We start from the raw sequence: 7,646 nt of genomic DNA, 5'->3' as shown, positions 1-7,646 counted from the left end.
CTTGGGCTTTTTCTCCGGGACTGATCCAGTCATCTGGACATGCGTCCCAACAAGCACACCTCCACTTCCGTTCATCCACCCCCAAACCTCATCATTCTAGCGTCCTGTTCTTTGAGTGTGTGCTACTTTGATGAATACGTTTCAGGATGACTTGGCCTTATGCTCTGGAATAGTTGGCATATGTTGCAATGTTCGGAAAACACTATACTAGCATACTAATTTTTCAGTATGTATACTGTTCATAGTATGAGAGTTTTCTGTGTGCGCCGAACGACCTACTACATTTTGCAAAATGTGCAGTATGCAACAGAGCATATTGCACTGTGTACTGTATCCCATAATGCAATGCAACCTTCCATTTCACATGTGACGAATGAACTGGAAATAATAGCATTTGTTTTGTAATTTTCTTCTTTGATCAGTGACTAAATTAGGATTTTTTTTTTGTTTTACATGCAATTAGATTAAAATGCAAAATGAATTATTTATTTCCGCCTTGATAAATGACGTAAACATGCAATGCATGCTTCGAAGAAAGAAAATTTGTGTTTTTTTTGCCAAGTGTTTCTGAAACTTTTCCGGCTAACCAAGTAAGCTGCGTTCAAAGAACAGGAACTAGTACTGTATCCGTCATTTGCCTCCATACTTAAATGTTTTTATTCGTTTGCATTCTGGAAAAGAACGGCACAAAACTCTGTATCGTTTAGTATTAAACGTGCTGTCGCCATTTTGATGATTTGTTGTTTTTCCTTGTAGGAAGAGTCGATGAGTTATTTATTGTTTAGGATGCAAACCACATTTGTATTTTACATTTTTTGCAAAAGTGTCAACTTTTCCACAAAAGCCTGATTTGTTAAACGTTTTTAGAAATGTTGTTTTAAAATGAACTCAATAGTTTGATTCTTTTTGTATGTATGTCATGATTTGGTTTCAGGTCAGTGTTACACCGCTCCCTGAAATCCCTGATGTTTGTCTTCCTCACGTTCTTTGCACTTCTTTATTTTCTCGTTATGTAACTGCAGTTCTTGAGACGTTTTAGAGCAACAACAAACAAAAAAAAAAAAAGAGAGAAAAGCCTAACAGTGGTGTTCTTGGCCGTGGTGCGCAGTCATGTGGGGTTTTGGTGTGATTTGAATTCACTCATTTTTCTCTGTAAATGTCAAACTGTCCGTTCCTACTTTGTCCCACTGTTTACACAAAGGGGGTCTCACCAGAAAGAATAGGCCCTACAACAATACAAGTGGAAAATAATAGAAAACCCCCTGGGCGAACAGTAGATCGAGAGAGAGCTGCTGTTTTTCACCCTTTCATTTGAGTTTAGGATGAAGGCGGTCACCATAGCAATGGTCCCGATCGCTCGGCATGGATGCTGATTCGATACGACAGCCATGCCGTGTTGGAGCATTGCCCTGGTAGCCTCTTCTCACCGGGGGTTTAATTCGTACCCGTTTCTTGTGACGTCACAGCCACAACCCCTTTACCGTGAGGACATTTTGAAGGTTGCAGTGACTCTGTCTCTCAAACGGATCGTCCGGCATGCGTAAGGTTGATCAGTGTTAGTCTGAGTTAAACGTTTGGTCACAATGATTTTCTTACGTTGCAGTTCTGCTTTGTTTTTATAAATCGTCTTGCCTGCCTATTCACCAAGTGATACAGTTCTTGATTAATGTCTGTGAGTGTTATGACAAGCTGAACATTTCTCATGGAAGATATGTACAGAATTCATCATTCTTCATGTCTTTGATTGTTACAATAAAATGCAGTTGTTGAACAAAACCTGTACAGCTTGTCCATTGTCTAACACATTATTTACATACATGAAGTATTTGTACTTCAGTTTTTTTAAATCTTTGTTTTGAGACAGCTTTCATATCATACGCATACTGATTTTTATGAATTACCCTGTGCCTGGGGTTTTAATTAAGAAAAGTCATGTTGTGATCTCGCATTTGTGAGATGTTTTGATACTGTTTTCACTCCATATTTTACAATTATGCTGATAGATGATAGATAGATAGATAGATAGATAGATAGATAGATAGATAGATAGATAGATAGATAGATAGATACCAGTTAAATCGCATACTCTCTTGAGTAGGTAGTTCCTTCATGACCGATAATAAAAAGTGTTCTATGTAGTATGAATGTTTACTAGATACGCCATGTTGTCATTATCATGTGATTTACCAGCATCAGTTGCGTCACTTCAGTGCCATTCACAAATCATTGTAGGCTATGCGCACTTCAGAATCTAGCCAAAGTAGTAGGTCATCCGAGGGCTGTTTGACTACTCTTACTTCTTTTGTCACATACTGTTTTTCGCCTACAATATAGTAGGGAAGTATGCGATTTTGAATGCAGCCTTCAAGTATCGACATTATTGGCCACCTGATCACTCACCTGTTCATTTCACTTCCAGTCTCCTGAGATGCCTTCATCTGATCGATTTTTGAAGGCAGCAAAGTCTCCATCACTGCCTTTGATATCCCACGATCTAGTGCTTTCCATTCTGTTAGAGTTTAGCTAGAAAAATAAAGATGGCGTCTGAAAGTTGCGGCTGGTGGTCGGTTTGTGTGTAAGTACATTTTTGATCAACGTTTTCCACTTATGATGTCATTTGCGCAAAATGAATTATAGTAATTAAACATTCACCAGCTCGCTCTATTTTGCTGTAGCCTAGATATTAAACCATTACACTCTGCAATCATTTTCGAGAGGAACCTCTGTGCGCAAACACTGCCTGCAAAGTCATTACCTGATAAGGCAGCGAGCGAGGGAACAAGTCAGCAGCTCTATAACCAACTCTCCTGTCATTTTATTTTTTATTTTACTTTATTTATTATTAGGCCTCTTTAGTTGGTCTTGTTTCACCTTTTTCTCCACTTTCACAGTCTTTCTCAACCCCGTAGGCTCACCAACAGTGCACATTTTGGATGCGTCGATTTCTGGTCTTGAACTCTTTACTAACGATCTGATGAGTTGAATCAGGTGTGTTTGGTTGGGAAGAGTTGGAAAACAATAGGTTACTGTCGTAACCCCGGTTCTCTGAAACATCGAGTGGAGAGATCCACCTATGGGAAGGGCATCCGTACCTGACCTCTGCAGAAGCATCCAATTGCACCAAGTCTGGCTAGACAGACAGAAGCGCGCAGCCAATGCCCGGTAAGGCCACACCCCTTACCTAGGCATATAACTTCTCCGCGCGCTGCTATTCCTCAGTAAGTATATTCGCTTCTCGTGCGGCAAGCGGGGCAACGCTGGTGGATCTCTCCACTCGATGTTTCAGAGAACCGGGGTTACGACAGTAACCTATTGTTCTCTTTCATCATCTCGTTTCGAGATCCACCTATGGGAGAGACATGGACAGCTCCCCGATTGCCCAATACACTCACAGTGAGGTTCTGAAGGCCAGAGAAGGACGGTCACCTCAGAGAGGCAGTGCCTGACACGTCCCACAAACATGACCCTGCAAGGGTGATGCCACGCTAAACTGCTGTGGACAAGCAGGGCATGAAACATGCATGAGACACATACATGATAATGGCCCCCACACCACCAATGCACATGGCTAAACCCAAGAAGGAATGCGAATGCTTGGTAACAGGAATGAACATGGCCAGCCGGCCTATTCACTCCTTGTTGGTTAACCCAACGGGGCTGTGGGAAAGGGCTAAGAGGACCCTACCCCTAGGACCGAGTGTGCCACCGAGGTTCTGGTGACATCCAACCGGTAGTAACGCTCAAAGGTATGAGGAGAGGCCCAACTGGCCGCGGAGCAGATGTCCTGCAGTGGCACTCCCCTGAACAAAGCCCAAGAGGGGGCTAAGCCCCTTGTGGAATGAGCTCTGATGCCCCCTAGGGGCTGCACTCCCTTTGCTTCATAAGCCATAGTATAGCGTCCACAAGCCAATGTTAGAGGCACTGCTTTGAAATGGGACTCCCCTTTGTGCGGGGGGAGCCCTTGAAACAAAGAGCTCTTGCGGAAAGCACTGGTCCTGGTCATATGCTTGCAGAGCACGGACGAGACACAGAGCATTCAGCCCCTGATCCTCCGGGGAGGCAAAAAGGTGGAGGGTGAAAAGCGGATAGCTCCAAAACCTCTGAAGTGAACGCAGGGAAGCATTTCGGCATGACGGCCGGGTTAGGCTTAAGGGAAACCCTATCTCCACTTAGGGAGAATTTGGCACGAGGGGTGAACCAAGAGTGCATATAGCTCACTGACCCGTTTAGCAGATGCCAAGGCCAAGAGCAAAGCTGTCTTGAGGGACAGCAGCTTAAGGGAAATACTCCCCAGAGGCTCAAAAAATACAGAGGCCGTGCTTCCAGCACCATGGAGAGGTCCCACTCTGGAACAGATCTCCTGATGACCAGCAAAGAGCGGCGTGCACCCTTCATAAAACTGCGGGTTAGAGGGTGTGACGGTGGAGCCCACAAAACCCACATGATAGGCTGAAATCGCAGCCAGGTAGACCTTAATGGTGGAAAAGAACCTGCCTCTTTCCATAAGGTCTTGCATGAAACACAAAATATCAGGCACCGAGCACTGATAAAATGTGAGACCACGCCCATCACACCACCCTTTGAACACTTACCACTTACAGCCATTTAGGGATCGTGTGGAAACGGCCCTGGCATTCTGAGTAGTGGCGATTACACAAGGCGGGAGCCCCAGTGCATTTAGGTTCGTCCTCTCACGGGCCAGGCCCAGAGGGCCACCCTATCCGGGTGGGGGTGGTAAATCTCACCTTTAGCTTGGGACAGTATGTCCGTGCGAGGGGGGAGGCGCCATGGCTCGGCGTATAACAGAGGGATTATCTCTGCCAGCCACGGGGCTTTGGGCCACCTGGGTGCTATCAGAATGAGAGACAGGCTGTGCTCTCTCACCCTGGCCAGTGTGAAATTATCAGGCACAGGGGAGAAAAAGTATACAGCTGCACTTTGGGCCATGGGTGGGCCAGTGTGTCTGCCCCGAGGGGCGCGTCCATGTCCTTTAGCGAGAAGCACATAGGACAATGGTGGTTTTCGCGCAAGGCGAAAAGATCTATGGCTGCCTGTCCAAATCTCATCCATAGCATCTTCACTATCTGCGGGTGAAGACGCCAATCCCGTAGATTGGGTTTCCCCTCTATAGCAGATCCGCGCCTCTGTTCAGAATGCCCAGAACATGAGTCACGCGTAATGACAGAAAAACCCGTCTGCTCCACATCAAAAGCCTGTAAGCTAGAGCGTGGAGTTTCGACGAGCGCATGCCACCCTGACGGTTGGTATAAGCCACTGCCATGGTATTATCGCACCGTACTAGAACGGGATGTCCCTGCAGGCGAGGCAGAAAATGATTCAGAGCTTTCCAAATGGTAAAAGCTCTAAATAGTAAATGTGCGCTGAACGTAGTCTGCTCAGCCACAGACCGTTCAGCATTCTGCCATCCTGGGTGGTTCCCCAGCCTGTTAAGGTATTATCTGTCGTCACAACTTTACGCATCGTAACTGTCCCAAGGGGGGTTCCCCGTGCATAAAAGTTCTCGCTCTCCCAATGGCGCAGGGCCGCCGAGCAGGCACGGCTCACCGTTACAGAGCGGCAGAGATTGTGAATCGGGCTGAAATGTAGTGACAAAACCCATTTCGTGAACGCTCTCATTCTCAGGAGACCCATTGGCACAACTTGGATAGATGAAGCCATGAGACCCTGCAGCCTGAGGCATGTGCGATATTGTACTCTCGCCCCTTCTCTGAACTGAGACAGACAGTCCATCAGTGAGCGAACGCACTCTTGAGAGAGACGCGCTCGCATGGAGACTGAGTTCAATTCCAAGCCCAGGAAAATGACATTCTGACTGGGAGTCAGATTGCTTTTGCTCGCATTCACCTTGAACCCGAGGGATGTGATGTGCGCGAGCACCCGGCCGGTGTCCAGCGACACCTTCTCCTTCGATTTGGCTATGATGAGCCAATCGTATATGTAAATCAGAATTCTCAGCCCTGATAGTCTCAGGGGCGCCACGCCCGCCTCCGCACACAGACAGAAAGTTCGGGGACTCAAATTGCGCCCGAACGGAAGAACTGTGAATTCGTAACAAATGCCTTGGTAGGCGAAACGAAGATATTTCCTGTGTGGAGGGTAGATGCTTATGTGAAAGAAAGCATCTTTCTGATCGACTGATGTGAACCAGTCGTTCTGCTTTATGGCACGGGCGAGAGAGCCTTGTGTCACATTCTGAAATTGTATTTAGACAAATGTTTGTTCAACACTTGAAGGTCCAATATAGGGCGGGGGGCGCCACGCCTTTTAGATAATGAAAATACCAGGAATAAAAACCATGGTTTATCAGATTGGGTGGCACCATCTGAATCGCTCCCTTGTTTAGGAGGGAGGAAATTTCCTCTTTCAGAATGTGTGAGGCGTTTTCTTCTGTGTGAGAAGAGAGAACACCGGTGAAAAGCGGAGGTTATATTGCAAACTGCAGCCTGTATCCCTGGGTTACGGTACGCAAAACCCACTTGTGCGCTGAAGCGGCTTGCCAAGCCGCTTCGTGACTCGAGAGCGCCCCCGCTCGGACCGGAGCGGGGCTGCATGGGCCCCGCTGGTTCATTTGTGATGCAAAGGCGCCATCTAGTGGGCACACTAGAGGCGACATGCAGGGGTTTAGAGGGATTTCCTCTCTCTGCAGTGAGACGTTTTCTCTGCAGAGAGAGGTCTTCTTTCCAAAACGTATTCATTTGATTTGTAACTTTGTGTGTTTTGTGTTGGGCAAACACTGGGGCTGAAAGCCTTTATTGACAGAGTGAAGGGGACATAGTGTGGTGTCCACTGTGCTAAACTTTCCCTCACAAAGTGCCCCCTGATTTTTAAGTGGGGGGAAAACACACATCACCTGAACACATGAACTGGGCAGTCTCAAGTGCAGGCAGAAAAATAATATCCGCGGAGAGAGATACTCTCTCTGTAACGGATTTATTTAATTTGTTTGTTTTAAAGTGTTATTTAGTTATGTGTGTGTTTTGTGTTGGGGAACACAGGGGCCGAAGCCTTCCACACACAACGCCCACTAAAAACACATGAGCTGGGCAGCCACAACTGAGCTGTGTGAGCCGAGCTGGTTGATTTGTGAGGCAATGGCGCCCTCTTGTGGACAGACTCAGGGCGACATGCATGGGATCAGAGAGATTTGTTCTCTATGTTGGCAGATATATAAATCTGCACGAATTCATTTGATTCGTTTGTTAAATGTGTTGTTTAGTAATGTGTGTGTTTTGTGTTGGGTAACACAGGGGCAGAAGCCTTCCACACGTAACGTCCACTAAAACACATGAGCTGGGCAGCCACAACTGAGCTGTGTGAGCCGAGCTGGTTGATTTGTGAGGCAATGGCGCCCTCCTGTGGACAGACTCAGGGCGACATGCATGGGATCAGAGAGATTTGCTCTCTATGTTGGCAGATATATAAATCTGCACGACTTCATTTGATTCGTTTGTTAAATATGTTGTTTAGTAATGTGTGTGTTTTGTGTTGGGAAAACACTGGGGCCGAAGCCTTTAATAACTGGGTGAGGGGAACCAAGTGCGTGCGGTGTGGTTACACTGTACTTTCCTCACGACAGCATCACTAAACACACGGGCTGGGCAGCCACGAGACGGGATTAACCGACC

The sequence above is a fragment of the Scardinius erythrophthalmus genome, assembly GCF_964197995.2.
Source record: "Scardinius erythrophthalmus genome assembly, chromosome: 20".
Classification (NCBI taxonomy): domain Eukaryota; kingdom Metazoa; phylum Chordata; class Actinopteri; order Cypriniformes; family Leuciscidae; genus Scardinius; species Scardinius erythrophthalmus.
Note: the sequence above shows the minus strand (reverse complement) of the source record.